Source organism: Anguilla anguilla, chromosome 5, assembly GCF_013347855.1.
Source record: "Anguilla anguilla isolate fAngAng1 chromosome 5, fAngAng1.pri, whole genome shotgun sequence".
Lineage (NCBI taxonomy): Eukaryota > Metazoa > Chordata > Actinopteri > Anguilliformes > Anguillidae > Anguilla > Anguilla anguilla.
In genome coordinates this window covers 20,233,865-20,252,438 of record NC_049205.1, presented here as the reverse complement: position 1 = coordinate 20,252,438, position 18,574 = coordinate 20,233,865, and the positions used below count along the sequence as shown (strand labels likewise).

The 18,574-nt window shown below is 42.0% G+C and overlaps 2 non-coding genes across 2 annotated transcripts; both read right to left on the bottom strand.

Annotated features, from left to right (window-relative positions):
- Positions 1-12,466: 12,466 nt before the first annotated feature.
- trnag-ucc lies at positions 12,467-12,538 on the bottom strand. The gene has a single exon. It is a non-coding gene; the product is annotated as a tRNA-Gly (tRNA).
- Positions 12,539-14,510: 1,972 nt separating this feature from the next.
- Positions 14,511-14,582, bottom strand: trnag-ucc. Its single transcript has one exon. It is a non-coding gene; the product is annotated as a tRNA-Gly (tRNA).
- Between the last annotated feature and the right edge of the window lie 3,992 nt (positions 14,583-18,574).

The following is an 18,574-nucleotide window of genomic DNA, read 5'->3' as shown; positions in this document are numbered from 1 at the left end:
ATATATCAGTAAAAATATGGACACTGAATACATTTTTCATTCATATTTCAAAGTTATTTGTATGTGCTCAGTAAAGAAATATGCTATTATTAACAGGTAATGATCCCCTGGAGATAGTGTCATACATTTCCTTCACATAGTGTCCAGTCCACTGACAATTTCCTCCCTGTGGACCCATACTGTAAACTCCACAGCGACTCTGCCAGGCTCTCTGATTGGCCATTCTGACTACTAATGGCTGTGCATGAACACTCCTCAAACTCTTGTCCCTTCGCCCATCGTCTCCACGGATACAGCCGCTCACGTGCACACTTTCAGCTTTCTAAATAAGCCTAGTGTTTAGACTTGCATCAGTGAGGGACAAATATCTAAGACCTGCAAGGAAGGAAGTGGACGGGGGAAACAAAGGAAGAGAGAGAGGAAGGGGCTTTGCAGACGTGGGTGGGGGGGGGGCATGGGGGGGTCGGCTCGCCCGTACGCGGTTCCTGATTACGGCGGAGTCACTGAGGGTCTGGCGCCGGCAGGGGTGGGGGTGCAAGTGGGGCGAACCGCAGAGCAGGGAACTTAGCTTTCCTCCCCCCACCCCCCCACCCCCCCAAGAAAAGATTAGGGACTCTCATGAACACTGAGCAGCCAGGGCAGTCAGGCCTCCATAAATGTTTTTTTCTTCCTTTTTTTTACGGACTGCCGACTGTTGTTTCTGATCCCATAAAAATGGAGGACACAGAACACAGATTACTCCCATATGCGCCGACTACAGTATGAAACTGCATAGCTCTACAGAGCTGTTTTTGATGTTAAATGTTTTGAGAGAAAGAGGACAGGAACGTGAACAGCAAGTATACCCAGGCATTTGCTGCTTTTCGCATGCAACATTTTTTTAATGTAATGTTTGGCAGTGTGTAAATTCAAGAAGCAAACACGTTTGTGTGAAATGACATATTAGCTCATTATTGGAAGGAGTCATTTGTAATTCATGAAGGATGTTGTCACTCGAGCTGGCATGCATGCGGCAGGCAACACAACATGGACTCCATGCCAGCGGTGGTGTTGGGTGTTCTGGTTAGTTGTGTTACTGGGAAAGAGCAGGCCGGGGAGTTTGGGTTTCCAAGGGCCAAGGGCCAAGGGACCATGTCCAGAACCTCCATTTCCCGCCCCCCCACCAATCCCGCTGCACCCTGCTCTGTTGGCCTGCCAGTCCCTACTCTTTGAAGTAAAGGAGACTTAGAACACACTGTCCTCACAAAATACCCAATTTACTCCTTAGGTCATCACCATAACAACATTGCAGTCTGTGGTTAGACATCCGTGATATGACTGTAATGTAATGTGTCTAATCTTAACTGCTTGAATCTGTGTCCACTCTCAGAAAAAAGGGTTCTTTGGCTTGTCTCCATAAGGGAACCCTTTTTAGTTCTTAATGGAACCCTCTATGGTAGGTATGAAAAGTGTGAAAGATTCCAGACTGAACCATTTTACCTGACAAAGAACCCTCAAACTAGCTAGGGTTCTGCTATGGAGACACAGAGGACCCTTTAGGAGCACTTTCTTTTGAGAGTGTACTGCAGTGGGCTGACTGTCTGCTCTATAGCATACAGATCTGTGCACTAAAAGTAGTACAATTATTTTACAGGACTCATATCAACACTCATATCGCAATATGTAATTCATGTAATGTTTAGATTGAATTAAAGGGTGTATATATGGATACTGGACATTACTTTTACTGGATTTTATATAATTTTTTGTTGTTTAGTAAGTTCTGGAGCTGAGAGAGTAACTAGCTGCAGGGAGAGCACCTCTGACTCAACAGAAAACACTGCAGTTCCTGTGGTTCATTAGGACAGGGAAAAAATGATACATTTCAGAAAAACAAAAGCCTTATAAAGCTTTAAGACTCCGGAGGGATCCGAGCTGAGCAGAAGCCTGAGAGATGGTCCCTCTCCGTTCAGAAATGCGCTCCAGCTTCTGTCAGATTAAAGGGAAATGCCGACAAGAAGGAGGACAGAGTCGCCTCCTAAAATAACATTTTTTAAAATAACATCTCAATCTGCAAAGGTGCCAGGAACGCAGGCTGGGCTCTATAGCTTACGCATTGCAGGTCTGAGTATGAATTTTACCCCCTTTTTACATTTTTTTTTTACTTCTGTAGAGTGCTGTTTGGCTTGTAATGTAAAAAACAGCCACTGGCTCACAACCAAATGTATTGGAGTGCATGTTCCTGTTAATACGTAAATATGTTTGTTTGTGTGTGTGTGTGTGTGCATGCGTGTGTGTATATGAGTGTGTGTGTGTATGTATGTACGTATGTATGTACAGTATATCTGTGTGTGCATGTGCATGAGTGTGTGCATGCATGTGTTTATGGGGGTATGTGTGTAAACTTCTGTGCGTGTATGTGTGTACGTGCGTGTTTGTTCGCGTGCGTGTGTGTGTGCGTGTGTGTGTGCGTGTGTGTGTGTGTGTGTGCGTGTTTGTGTGTGTGTGTGTGTATGTGTGTGTGTGTGCGTGTGTGTATGTGTGTATGTGTGTCAGTCAGTGCCCGGGTACTCAGACAGACGTGTTCCGTGGCGCTCTGGAAATGTCTCGGTAAGTAAGGAAAGCTGCAGACCGGTTGTTTGTTTTTGCTTTGTTTCGTGCACTTACAGCCGAGGGCAGGAGATATTTGCGCCGGCCCGCGCTCGCGTGCCTGGCGATGGATCATCTGCGTCAGGCGGCATGCTGACGGCATCTAATCTCCACCGCGGGGCAGTAGGAACCGGGGACCCGGAGGGGTGGCAGGAGCGAAGAGAGAAATCAGCAGCGGAGACTTTAAACAGGAAGACTGCGGCGTCAGCGCAGGCTGAAGATAAGAACTCCAGCCTCCGTGCAAACAGGGCCCAGATATCATTACCCACAATGCAATGGGTGGGGTGGGGGGGGCGGGGGGGGTCTCATGGGTCCCATCTCTGACGCTGAGCACTCGTGCACTCCCATGTTCAAACACTCATGGGGCCCAGCAGACAAGCCCACAAACCCATGAGGGGTTGCAGGAGACCCTTGTGTATGAGTGCCCTGGGACCTGGTTTGTTTTCACTTTAAAACCGCCATGTGCTTCAGACTCAAGAAGCCAGGTGAGGTGGATAAACTGTATAATCGATTGCTTTAATTAGCCAATCAACAAAGTGCTGCATTTGAATGAAAACTTGCACAGCCTGCGGCTCTCCAGGTCCAGGGTTGGGAACCCCTCATCGAGTGTGCTCTGGCTCCCCTGTTCTGTCAACACAAACGTCATAAATTAGAAACGAACGTATTTGGGGGAAAAGCTCTCCCTATAAAAACAACACCAATCCCTTTATTTGTTTTCATTAGGCTGTCTGGTTGGTAATTTTGCAGACAGACCCTATCATAAAGTGGGGTTGTAGATAAAGAAATACTGCATCAGGGAGAAAAAAGGAAAACAAAATAAGAAAATAGTAACATAAAATTCCTCACTCTGACAGATTACAAGAACATAGCGGAACATTGCCTATAAAAACACACAGAACACAGCCTATTATTTAGAAAAACAGGGAAAGTGGAGCGATGGAAGATGGAGATGAATGTCTGTGATCTGTGATTAAGCCCATAATCCTCATCAGATATGGTAAAAAAATCAAGCTCCTCCACAAGGCAAAAAAATTCCCCCTGTGTCACTTGATCCATATCTGAAGGACAATAATAAACTTTACCGTGGAGATGGTGCTATTGGGAATCCCTAGGGTCAAAGGTGACCGAGAGGAGAAGGGAAGGGTGAGCTCAGATGGACTCGGAACAGGACAGAATTACTGACATTTCCAAAACACTTACTGGACGCCCCGAGACACTGACCTAATGACAGCCTTTCCATAGAGATCGCCCCAACACCTGCCAATCCAGCATCTGCAGTGCAGACAATCTGAAACACCCAACAGTGTGTTTACCCTTGAGTGATCTGCCCTGCTAATGCCTTGGATCCCAGTGCAGGTGTCGGCAACCCTGGGGCTGCTGTATGAGGTTCCACTGGTTTCAGGGGCTTCGATTTGGAGTTTTTGGTGATTTTAAGGTGAAAACAGAAAACAGCAGACTGGTTCTCCAGGACCACGGTTGCAAACCCTTGCAGAACGGGGGGGTCCAACAGGTTTGAAGACCATGGCATTGCGGCATACTCCTCCAAAATGAATCTCAACATTGCTTTTGGCCACAGGGTGGCCGTAGAATCACTTGGGGAAGGAGGATTTCAATCCCTCCTGTGCCCAAAAGGGCTCCTCTGGCATATATCATACTCCAGCAGTCTGCATACGTCAGCTGTGCATAGTCTTCTGACTCAAGGACTGCACAGAATACATGCTCCTTTGGTGTTTCCAAAACTGTTACTGCAGTGATGGAACAAGCCCTGTACATACAAATGGAGCATTTTTCAAAATAGAAAAACTAGAAGTTGAAGAACAATAGTTTTCAAAAAAATTGCTGGTTATTACTTTCTTATTTATATAAAGAGCATTGAGGTTAGCATAGAGAAGCATCGAGTGTTTGTGGCTATACAGTCACATGATTTCATGATCACATGATTTCATCAACCTGAATTTAAATCCAAAATATTCAGGGCCTCATTGCTCATCCTGTTAATGCCTCACCCCAGCTAGTTGATTGGCCACTTGTGGTCTGCCTGTTGAGTCACGTATGAACTGTCTTCCTCTGACTCTTTGTGAGCCTCACTTGTGGACTGTGTAGCGGCTCTTGGAATCATGTGCTTTGAGAACAGCACACATGCGTGTCTCTGCTCTAACAGGTTAATGTCAGAGATTGCAGAGATTTTTCAAAGAGCTGAAAAACGGGGAAAAATGTACAATTTTTTTTTTAAGTATGATATTCACTGACTAAAAGTGCTCATGAGTTCTTGGCACCACTTTCCTCTTTCCCTTATCTCTCATTGGCTGTTTTTTTCAGATTTTCCCTGTTGTGACAGTCAGTCATGTGTTTACCAGTCGCCCATACTGAATGTGACATACTTCCTGCAACTTTCCAGCATGCAATATCACATTCATGTGTGACAAAAAAGAGAGAAAAAAGTGTGAAGGCTGCATTCAACGAACACCGCTTGGGGGTCTGGACTTGCGGTTGTCTGCATTAGCTTTTTGACCACGAAACTCGATACTCGAATGGCCATTCATCACAATGACAAAGTAATGGCTAGTTTATAGCCCTTGTCTCCCATTTCTGTGGCTTAGCTCTACAGAGGCAGGAGTCTGCGTGTTTATCCCTCCCTCTAAACTCTGAAGAACTGAAAAACAGGCACCAATAATCTGCATTAATAATACACATACAGAGTTGGGCTCAAATCCATTTCAGTTCAGAAAATTAATCTAGATGTAATTAATTAATAAATCATCATAGACCATGCCATTTTTCAATTAATGAATTGAATGTCAATTCATTTCCTGAATTGACTGACTTGAAATGGAAATAACATGGAATTCTTCATCTAGGTCTCCAATTTTTGGCTGCCTGGTTTAAAAAAATGAATGCCCACATTTTCATGCTTTTCTAACAAAGAACACTACAAGATGTTTCTCTCCATCCAGTAAGCCCCCATGCTTAAAGGCTTTTGCGTTTCTAAGGCGTTTTCATTCAGACCTGAAATTCTACACTGCATCAGAAGAGAATCTCAGTGCAGAGGTTTGTGTACTTTTGCAAAACACCCTTTGAACCAAAAGACATGTTTTTATTGTGTTAGCTGGGTAGTTTATACCCTTGACACAGTCTGGGTTTGGGTTCCCATGGGAACAGAGGCCCTCCGGGGCCCCCTGGGGATGGAGTGGGCTGGGCCAGGCAGAGCAGGGCAGAGTGACAGAGTACGAACTGGCAGGGCATGGGGTCATGCCCCAGAGAAACTTACTGGGGCCCCCTATGAACAGAGTGGGGCAAGCCGGGCAGGGTGGGGCAGAGTGGGGCGGAGCGACACAGCATAAGCTGGCAGGGCGTGGGGTCACGCCCCAGCGAAAACGTGGTGGAAGCCCTGTGATGCAAAGACAACACAGTGGCACAGGGGACCTCCTGCCGAGAGGTCAGAGGTCACCCCGCTCCTTCCCCCTTTGACCTTTAACCCCCCTGGGGTCCTCACTCGATGGTCTGTGTAAATGTGGTAAATCACTGATCTGCACGCACACAGGCATTCCTCTGACACTTCAGAAACCCCCACTGTTCAGTGACTGTGGAGACCACTGGCTGTGTATCCCTCTAGTGGTGAAACAAATTACTGCACACAGACAGCAAAGGAAGCCGCTGTCAAGTGTCTCAGTGAGTGAGTAAGGGACATTGCCATCTCAGCAATATGGAAAAATTATATATGTAAATATATGTAAATTACATGTACTTTGATATATGTACTTTTTAAAAATGCATTTATTACACATATATTTTTACAAAAAATATTGTAAAAATATATTTAAATATTCGAAATTGGTCACTTCTGCATTTTTATTACATGTATTTACATATATTTAATGCATATATGTGCTTACATATAATACATACATTTAAAATTATATTTTAATGCATGTTGGTAAATTCTGTATTTCATAGATTACACAATATATTAGAATAGATTTCCCGCCATATGTTTGAATATATTACTTTCGTATGGGAGGGACAAATATGATTCAGTATGGCAGAAAGAAAGAAAGAAAGAAAGAGAGAGAGAGAGAGGCAGGTTAAACATGGTCTCTTACCACACTCTCAATGTGTGTGTCTGTGCATCCCACGTCTTATCTCTCACCCCCTCCCTACTGTTCTCCCTGACTTCTCCAGCTCTTACCTTGCTCTCAAAATCATACTCAAATTCAAGTTGCTTTATTGCCAGGGCATATATTTTTAGACATTGCCACAGTGTCCAGAAATCAATCTACACTACCCGGAGGTGTTCTAAAACCTTTGACCGATAGTGTACATAAGATCAATACAGCTCTATTTCTCTCTTTCTCCTTCTCTCACTGTTGTCCTTGCCCAGTCCCCTTCTCTGGCCTCTCTCTGTTATCTGTCTCTCCCTCTCTCCCTGCTGCTCTTCACCAATTGGTTTCACTCCCTCAGTCATCTTCAAGCAGCACACTTGGCTACAGGAGTTATAAACACATAAAATATTGATTTACAGATCAAAATATATTTTTCCAGAAGGGATACACTTTGAAACAAACTTTTCTTTTCAAAGGGTATCTCCATAAGAATTTATCGTGCATTTAATTTTGTACTCTTAACCCGATGTAATTCAATATCTGTTGTATCTGGCCAAGCAATGAAACATATCTTGCAATATAAAAATCAGTCACACACAAAAGCTTTGTGTTAAAGTTCATTAATGCAATGATTTACTTGACAGAAACTGCTGAAAAAGATATAAATATAAATATAAATATAAATATAAATATAAATATGTAAGTTTTGTTATAAGAGCTGCCAGGTGCTGACTTCAGGAGTTATCAGGGGGCGGAGTTCTTACTGCAGTCACTGAGTAAATCAATAATACACTGTCACTCACAAGCACACAGATATACATGCACACACATGTGCGTATGCCCACACACACAGCACACGCACACACATACACATGCACAGTGCACACACCACACCCATACTGTACACACACACACACACACACAGACATGTATACAGTAACAGTTCTCTAAATCCATGGTTTTGATTTTTTAGCCATGATTCAATGATTTAGATTTAAAAAGGAAAAACAGCACCACTTGACAATTGTTGATTACGTTATGTGTTTTATGAAATACATTTTAATATTTTAATATTTTATAATTTAGAACATCTACTGATCTTATCAGATTAGAATATCTGTTTCATTCATATTTCATATTAAATTTTAAATGAATTTGGCACCCAGCACAAGCCTGAGCATATCCAATTCGTAACCATAGCTCTGTACACGTGCTAACCCCTCAGAAGAGCCCGCTGCTTCTTTTCATACTGCGGACTGCAGCTAATTCAGCATAAAGCTGAGTCAGAGGAAGACCCTTCATTTGTGGCTTAGACTGCAATTTGTGGGTGCTCAATCGACCAGCAGAGGCACGGTCTGGACTTGATCCGGGGCCATGAGGCTCAACCATGCACCACGGTAACCCAATGAGTCGTCCGGTAGCCCTTAAGTTGCTTATCATAAAATAGAATGTCCACATTCTCAACTCAAAGGGCTACTTTCTGTGTTGTAACATCATCCCCTGTAGTGGCCATTTCTTTGATTCACCATCTTAGATAAATTAAACAAGCGCTGCCAACTCTTTATCAAAGAAACCAACTGCTGAACGTCAGATTTGTTTCCTCATTATAAATTTTGTGCTCATTATATTCTTATTGCTCATGAGATAGTGCCTGACTTTGTGCCAGATTGATTTAGAACTGTTTACAGACAAACACATGCAATACTGAAGACATTGATATATGAGAGGAGCACTGCCTGTGGTAGCTCTGTGAGAAAAACAGGCACAGTTAGCCAGCATGCGCCAAGGCCGGCTTTAGTCCACTTTGACACTGTGCCCCTCTGTCTCATGGAAAAGGGGCTACTGGGGCAAATGCTAACTGCCTATAAGTGTCCACTCACTGGGCAGCTGTGGCTCACAGCTCTCAATGGCTCTTCTCTGCTCTTTTTTATGTTCTTAATGTATCTGTTCTTTTAATTCTTTGTGAAACACTTTGTGTTGCTCCAATGTGAATAAAATGGGCTATATAAATAAAGGATGATTGATTGATTGATTCTCTGCTCACTCCCAGCCCCAATAATTGCTAAATGTATTGAAAATCCCAAATGGTTATCATGTCTTTGATTGTTTGGGACAGTAGCTAGATCATATTTCTGGGTGGTTCGGTGAATCTAGACAAAATTGCCAAATTGGAAATATTGAAAGAAGCCACTTGGTTCTTGTTCACTAACTTTTACCTCAGTAGGCAGTTTGATCATGATTGAACCAAATTATAGCACGGTTATGTCACTGCACACCTGTTGCACTCAGAAATAGTGTTAGCGTTCTCTTAATATGTAACTACAACAATAATTGTGGTCATTTTTAGCTTGTTACTATAGAATGATGGCAGAGCTACTGTAAACAACCAAGGCATAGACAGCTAGCCCCCTAGCACTAGTTAACTACCATATTAGCTAAATGAAATACAGAGCGGGGACTGCTATGCAAGCACCTTTTCGTTCCCATGTGAACTACATTGTTTGCAGTCACCCCGGCATTGATCCAATGTTTTACTTCAATAATGTGTATGTGCAGGGACAAGTACGCTGCCTCCCACTCAATTATATTCAACTGGTAAGTTATATAATATCAGATTATATGGCAGTTGGGTGTTTTTCCAAAATTGCCAGAAGGGGATAATGAGGTATTAAGTAAGCTAGAACAAGAGATAGACAGAGCTTTATCCACAATGAAAGTAAACTTAATGTTTATGTGCAAACCAAAGACTGACACCATGAGCTTGTGAATTTCAGTTTTCATTCAGAAACTTTACACCCCTAGTAAATACCCATGAATAAACTGACAGGTTATGGGGTAAATAAAAATATAAGGATTAATACACATGGACATACTGATCAGGGCATAAGATGATGAATTATAGCGGGTAAATAGACATATCCATATCTCTGCTGACAGCCCAAACATGCCGGAAGATCAGTAATCAATAACAGTGAAGGAATGCTTCCCCTCAGCTGCAGAACTAAAGAGGCCACATCTGCTTTCAATATACCAGCCTGCCTGTGCAGAGCTACACAATCCTGCTCTGAGTGCGTACTCAAACAGCAGTCACCGCAAAACACGCACACACATGCGCAAACACGCACATACAGACACACACGCACACACAAATACATGAACACACATGCTAACAAACAAGCACACGCACACACAAATACACATACACGCATTCGCAAATACACGAACACACAAACACAAACACACACACACACACACACATGCAAACACACACACACACACACACACACATACACACAGGGTTCACTGGTAGGGTTTATGATGTAGGGTACATTGGTGGGCTTCAGGGTGTAGTATGCACTGGTAGGGTGTATTGTCTAGAATGCTGTGGTGGACTGCAGGGTGTAGAATCTGCAGGTCGGCTGCAGGGTGTAGGATTCCACAGGTGGGCTTTAGGGTGTAGATTCCACAAGTGGGCTTTAGGGTGTAGATTCCACAAGTGGGCTTTTGGGTGTAGGATCCACAGGTGGGCTTTAGGGTGTAGGTTCTACAGGTGGGTTGTAGGGTGCAGGGTGGATAGAACAGAGCATTGCAGGAGTACACACACTTCAGCAACAGTGCTCTTAGTATGTGGGTGTGGGGGGCACAGCCATTATTCAGCAGGTACTATTGGCAAATCTGGAAAAAAACTTTGGAGAATAGAAGAGAAAAAACAAACACCTTCGCTGAGGTTTGGATCTGAAAGGCACTGGGTTCGCTACTGTTTTAGGAAACGTGAACAATAGAGACCCCACTTCCACTCACAGCGCCTTATTTCCCCTCACAGTCAGAGTCAGGCTTTCAGGTGAACGTGCTTCATAACACGGCTAATCGCCTTCCCTATTCTCCCCTGTGCTTCAAAGACAGAGGGCTGCAGGTTGGGAGGTCAAAGGTCAACGCCACTGGACGTACACCCCACCCCCTTCCTGTTTCCGTCTCGCTCCGTGCTCGGAGAGGGTCAAAGGTCGCGTGCGTTCGTTACTGCCCCACCCCTTTTCCCCCGTACGTGCACGCCAGAGTCTGGGGGCCCCCCATGACTGAGCACACGTCCACAGGTCAGAGATCATCAATCTTGGGAGGGTGGGGGGTCAGAATATAGCATTATCTGCAACGTTATTTCCTATAGGTGGGTGCTAATTTGGGTTACGAAATCCTGGTCTGCTGTGATGTTCTTTCTCCCTGAATGCCGGCTGGTGTTTCTCCTCCATGCAGGTGCATTGAGCAAAGATCACAGCAGTTTTAAACAATCATCTTTTAAATCAATTGCTTCATTGCCACGGACAGCCCCAAACAACAAAGTTGATACAGAAGGCGAACGCACTCGAGTGGAGTGAATGATTGCCCTTGTAATGGAGGGTCTTGGCGCTTGACACATATAAATGTAAGAGTAAACAGTGCAGAGGTCTTGCGTGCTGACAGGCATTGGCAGGCAGAGACTGGGCAGCGTGCCCACTAGGAGCCCTATCACCAACATGGCAAATTCCAACCCTACTTATCTGATAGACTAAACCTCAGCCGGTCTCTTATCCACTGCCAGGTCTCTCCCACTGTAGACCTCTCTCTCTTTTGTCTTTTGCTACTGTTTTCAACTCTAACATACAGCATCTTTATAATGAGCAGCCCTGGGTCAAATACGTATTTGTTTTGGATTCAAATACTTTTCTACGCTTTACTGATCTTGTCTGGTGTATTGGAATCAATGAAATACTCTCAAAAACTGCAAACCCCACCTTCTGGTCATATTGGCAGGCTCAGTTACACCAGGCTAAATTAATAGAGCACAGAAAAGTATTTGAATCCAAAACAAATACGTATTTGACCCAGGTCTGATAATGAGGAAGGCTGGAGACCTCACCCTCTTCCTACAGCTTTCACACAAACATACAGTGCCATAAACAAGTATTTTACCCCTTCCTGATTTGCTCTATTATTGCATGTTTTTCACACTGAATGGTTTCAGATCTTCAGACAAAATGTACTATTAGACAAAGGGAAACCGAGTAAACACAAAACACATATTCAGAATTATTTATTTCATCTAATATAAAAAGTTGAGTAACTGAGGGGACAATTGAGAGATGAAGTAATTGTCCCCTCAGTCACTCAATCAAACAACCAAATTGAATTGATAATTTGACTGAATTTGACAGATAGGCTTGATTGCAACCAGCTTTGTTGAATCTAAACCTCAATCATATTGAACCTTACTATAAGAGTGAAGTAGACACCAAAAAGTTTCTAAAAGCACACTACACCACGGTCAAAGCAAATTCAAGAAGGGATGAGAAAAAAATTTGTTGAATTATATCAGTCAGGAAAGCATTACTAAGCCATTTCTAAGGCTCTGGGACTCCACCAAACCACAGTGAGTGCAACTAATAAGAAAATAAGAAAGAGAATAAGTATTGTATTTCAATACTTGACTGTGTGTCTTGGGTATCATACACATACACATTCTCTCTCTCTCTCTCTCTGGGTGGGAGAAAAAGAGCAAGAGTTTCATCGCCCTGTTTCCAATTATGATTTACAGCTCCTGATAGGTCTTTGGAAATACCATACGAGTTTGTGATTTGTTTTTTGTTTTTCATGAGGTCATCAAATGGCAGAACCACGAAAGCCGTATTGTTTATTTGTGTAGAGATTTGGATTAAGCACATTATGAATGTCGGTTCGAATCACCCTTACATCCTGTAAAACATATTTGCGATGGCCGGGAATCGAACCCGGGTCAACTGCTTGGAAGGCAGCTATGCTCACCACTATACCACCATCGCATTTCTGAAAAGTAAAAATTTTCTTAACCTGTTGAAAGCCAAAATTGGACACTTTTTAGGTTAAAATAAAAATTACTTGACTGGACAAAAATGGGAATTGTGGGAGAGTTGCAAGGCGGATACTACTGTTATCTAACACCTGGATGATTCTCAAGCCTTTATGATGATGTTCTATGGGCAGATGAATCAAAAGTTAAACATTCTGGACAACACAGGTCCCATTATGTCTGGCATAAAACCAATAGCAACCAGAAATTATTTTTTTGAGAAACCCACCCACTGATGATTGTTCTGTACTGAAACAGAGGCTGAGAACTGAACCTGCCATCAGGAGGTTGCAGGTTCAAGTTCCAAACAGGTGTTTGTGTTGTATGCCAATGCCCAATGAGACCTTGCTTGCTCATGCAAATGTGCAGAAATTATTGCATGTTGCATTATAAGTCTGCTTCTACGTAAATTGTGATCGCTGCATATGTGTGCGAGTGGCGAGGAATGTTAAGATTATTTAATCATAAATCTATTTCTTTATGAATTTTTTCAGCATTTTTCAGAAAAACAGTCATGATTACACTAGCTGGTGCACCTCCTGTTTAAGGCTAAAACTATGTCAGGCTCCTATATCTTATTTAGATATACCCAATGTACAAATGGAAAAATGTAAGAAGGAAAAGAAACTATTCCAAAATGTGTTGCTAATTTATTTGTGACTTTTTTTTTCTTGATATAAGGAAATACTACAACACTTTCCAGGAGCCACTAGGATGGCATTCTAGCTGTGTTCTATTATTTTAAATCCAGCTCATGGAAAATGTATCATCAATCTTGCAGACGTCTGGGGGTTTATGGCATTCTCTTTCACCAGCCACTGGGTAGGTAAGGAACTGTGAATTCTCTGTTAAAACAAACAGAAGGTGACTGATCCATAAAAAAGACAAAAGCAAAAACTTTATCAGTTTACTTTGCCCACTTATGCTCTGAAGCAGTCAGTCTTAGCATCATGTGAAATTTACATTTATGGAACTGAGTCATGTAATGCCTGCAATAGAAGCCTGTGAGTGGGCTGGCTTGTTTGCTATCTCAGTCCAGTGCTACCATGGCTGCCCCCTACTGGCACAAGAATGCCAATGCCAACAGCAAACATGCTCTCACAATCCAAACACAAATCAAACTAAACCCAACTCATGTTAAAAAAGTCACAAAGTGGTGAGATATGGCTTAAATAAACAAATAATATAAAAATTAAATGCATCATGTTCACTAGTCCTAAAATCTGTTCTGTCAAATACTAGATTCTAATTCACAACACTGTTGCAAGAGAAACACAAAAGTGTAATTCTGCAACTTTCAGTTGCATCCTAATAAAAACTTGATGACATATAATTCTATGATTGGCCATAATTTGAAAATCTAGATAAAATAAACACTATTTTAGGTTCTGGCACACACAGTGAAGTAGGACAGTTCTGAGAAATATCCCTGCCATAACTCCAAGCATTGTCTGGGTGCTATTTTGTATTTTTTTATTTCACAGAAAGTAAAAAAAAAAGAATATTTCCAAAATTCTAAAATCTAAACTGTATTTTAATATGAATCATGAAACAAATAAATTGGATGTAGTGTCCATATGAAAATAAGAATAAGTATTTTATTTCAATATTTGACTGTGCCTGTTTGTATCATAGATATACACATTCTCTCCCCCCTCCCCCCGGTCTCTCTCACTCACCCACACACACAAAGGAAGGGAGAGAGGTTTCATCGCCTTGTTTCCAATGATGATTTACAGCTCCTGATAACTTTGGAAATACCGTACGGGTTTGTGATTTGATTTTCAGAGTTTTTCTTTTGTTTTCTTGAAGTCATCAAATGGCGGAACCATAAAAAATGCCGCATTGTCTTTCTGTGAAGAGACTTCAATTAAATACGATGTGAAGGTCAAATCGAATCACCTGAACAACCAGGAAAAAGTTTTTGCGATGGCCGGGAATCGAACCCGGGTCAACTGCTTGGAAGGCAGCTATGCTCACCACTATACCACCATCGCATTGGTGCAAAACTCAAATTTTTGTAACCTGTTGAGCCGAAATTGTTATGAAACAACGACCACTTGTTGGCAATACCTTGTCTTTTAAAACATTAAACATTAAAACATCGTCTACTCCTGAAAACATAAAAGATATGTTGTATGGGAGATTGCCTATAGCAAAGTTTCATACTTCGCATCACCACATTATTGAACTTATTGAGTTCCGATAATACCGCTTTTCTAAAAATAGCTTACTCATTTTCCCGCTATTTTCATTTTCAAAATGAATGAACATATCGTAATGTATGGGTGTGTGCGCACCTGCGTGTGTACGGCTACGTGTGCGCGCGCGCGGTGTGTGTCTGTGTGTGTGTGTGTGTAAGAGAGAGAGAACAGGTAACGATGCCAATAACATGAACTAATTCATAGGCAGTGGCTCACGCCTTTGCAGAGTGAATTTGGGGATGTTCCAGGCTCTGGCCAGAAACCTCAGTCCTGGACTCTTTCCTTCACCCACTTGTTTTTTTTAAACTCCTCTATTGCTCCTCTCATTTTCCCTTCCACTTTCCTTTCCTCTCCTATCACTTTTCTGTCCTCTCTTCCTCTGATTTTTATTTTTTATTTTGGGGCCATTTTATCAAAAAAGATGGTATCAACAACTATTTAGCACAATTAGACCTAGGGCACTAGTTAAATGCATCATTGTGTACACAATTTTTATTTAGGTGAAAAGGTGTCTGACGGAATGGGTTGTTGATTTTCGTTAATTAGTTCTATCTCCTGGCTGAAGAATTATGCTAAATAGCAAATCCAGATGATTGGAACAAAACAGTGGAGAGGACTATCAGCTTCTGAATCTGGATTTTCAACCTCTGGTTAGAAGACAGGTTTTGCATTTTGGTGGTAATGTGAAAGTTACATTATTATCATTATATTATATCATACACTTGGAATTTGGTAACTTCTGACTGCCTTTTGACCTTTGACTTTAGCTATAGAACAAGCTGACCACTACCATACGGCCTTACATTTAATAACCCGAACAATCAAGTTTCTGTTGAACATACGCAGAAAAAAAGTTGATGAAGTCTTTCTGACTTTCTGAAATGCAGACTTGCAGCTTGGAACATGATATGAAGAAAAACATTCACAGAAAAGAGGGAATAGGTTTGTGATTAATGAGGTTCCAGAGTGACAAAGAGAAAAAGAGAGGAGAAAAAGTAAACTCCAGAATTCCATGACCGAGAGTCTGATGTTCATAGGGATTGTGGTAAGTGAAAGAGAGAGGGTTGAGAGAGATGCAGAGTACAAGTGATATATACTTAAATTACTTAAGTACTTATTTACAGTTATCTCTACACAATTTAGAGAGAGAGAGAGGGAGAGCAAGAGAGAGAGATAGAGAGGTGTGTGTGTGTAAATGTGCAAATGTTGAAATACGTATCCTTATTTTCCTATGGACACCCTACACCCAATTTATTTGTTGCACTGTTCATATTAAAACACAGTTCAGATTTAAGAATTTGGGTATAGGATTTTACTTGCTCCAGAATAAAAAATGAAAAAAACAAAAAAAAAACAGCACACAGACACTACTTGATCTACATGGAAATCTACCCAAGTGCTCAGTAATTCCAGGTTTCATTGGAGCACTCATTAGGCAGGGAGTGGTGAGGTATGTTGACAGTTGTGAGCAGTCGTGAGCAGCGTGTGATTTGGACTGGGTAAGTGTTGATTTCTGTAATTGTGATGTTGAGAAGCAGAGTATCCAGTGGAATCCAGTGGTCACAGAGCAACCACGCACTTCTTCAAAATGTTGCTCCTCAGAGCTGTCCGTTTTGAAAATGAGAAGGGGAAACCTGCTCTCCAGATGAGTCGGCACCAAGCAGCCTGCATTGCCGCTGCGTGTCTCTCTCTCCATTGTTTAGGATCTTAGAATAGCCAAGCTGCTCATTATCGTTTTATTTATTTTTTGTTGAATTTCCTCAATCTAACACCAGGGGGAGATAGAGGTCCACTGGTGATAGAGCAAGCTGTACTGTCGCAGTTCGTGAGTAAATATTGCTAAATTATAACTTGAAGTATCTCTCTCTCTCTCTCTCTCTCTCTCTCTCTCACTCACTCTCTCTCTGAATGTCTTAAAGGTCCCATACATATTATTATTATATTATAATAAATTTCATAGCATAACAGAACAGTGATATAGAATAAAATGAAATATAAGAAAGAAGAATATAAATTAAAATAAAAAAGTATGTAATTAAATAAATAAATAAATAAATAGCATTGCATCTTGCTCTCTTGCATCCCCTCTCTCTCCCAATTTACACTCACTTCCCCCCACCTCTGAAGATGAATTCTCATTCATCTGGTGCACATGCTCATGGGGGGCTGGGGGTGCATTCTGCACCTCCAATGATGACAACTCAGCAATCTCAAACAACTGGACACAATGACCGCGTGGTCCGCACCATGTGACAGCAAACTGCAGGGTGGAGCCTGGCTCTGAAGGGGCTGTACCTGCACAGTGGGGTTGGCCCGCCTGAACAGGCTCTAACCTGGGTAGGGCAGCAGCACTCCACAATGCGAACAGTTTCAGGGTTGAAGCCAATTCGATTTCAACTGAGTCTCATTTAAAATAAGTCCGCAAATGAACTGAAACTCAATTAATTAATTTGAAAAGTCTCATAAAAGAGAACTTTTCAATTAGTTTGTAGTTGTCTATGACCATGAAATGCACTTTTTGTATGTCGCTTTGGATAAAAGCGTCTGCCAAATAAATGTAATGTAATGTAACGGTAAAGTACAGACTGTCAGATGTAATTTGAGGGTAGTTGCATCCATATCAGACGAACAGCCTTTTTAATACATGCCCCCCCCCCCCCCCCACTTTAGGGGTCCATAAGTAATTAGACAAGTTAACATAATCTTAAATAAAATCATCATATGTAATACTGTAATATACTGTTTGCCACTGTCTCTATATATTTTCATGCCTATTGCAGACTTACAGAGGATGCCTTCCTAAATTAAACTGAAACAGTGATTTCAAAAGTGTTGCCATGGTGAGCATATGCAGCCAGGCCTTACAGATATCAGCTTTGCTTACTGAGTAAAATGACAGCCGTTTCCAATAAGAGATCTGTGTGCTCAAGCGAATTGTTTTCTCAGTTCACTGAGCTTGAATAGAAACAGGCGAGGGTCCGTAGGGGTCACGCGAGCCCTCCCCCCCCTCCCCCCCCCCAATAGCACACAGCCGTTCTCCGCTGTTCGATGTGCTTGTTTTGCAGCCCAGCTGCCCTTTCCCGCTTCTTACGTTTTCTGGAACTTTCCATCCAGGATGGAATCGCAGGTTTGAGAGAGAGTGAAATAGAGGGAGAGAAGAGAGCACAGCTGAAGCTTCAGCTGAAAAGCGTCATTAATTAGATCACCCAGGACCATATTTTTAAATTGAAAGCAGCATCTTTGCCCATACTTGCTTTGAGATGTCATTCTTTTTAAATGTTCTGGACAGGCTGGCATATTTTCTTTCCTTCCTTGGATTTTGCGTTAGCGCTTCCTTCAGTTGGCTAAAATGAGTTCAAGCCGCTAAATTTCTTGACCGAATGAAGCCAGATATCTCTTATTGATTTTCACTTACTTCATTTTAACGGAATTATTCTGAAAACATTTATTATGAGGTGTGTTTCCTCTGCTCGTTGCTCAAGCTGTGGATCTGGACGTCAAAGTGTAAGTTGTCCCTGCGGATCGCCTGTGCCTGTGTCACCAAAGAAAAGCAACTATTCAAGTTTCGTGTCTGACATCATCCGGTTTTAATTCCATCTTTCTTTTAGCATTACATCCATCATTTCACATCAAAAGTTCTTACATGAAAGCAGTTACTTGGAAACAATTGTTTTGATTGCTTTGCACTTTTGTTATCGATTGTTTTATCTGCAAATAAAAAAGGGCCTCTGCAGCCTACAGATAAATGTCTTGCTATCAGATATCCAAGAAAAATATATAAAAGT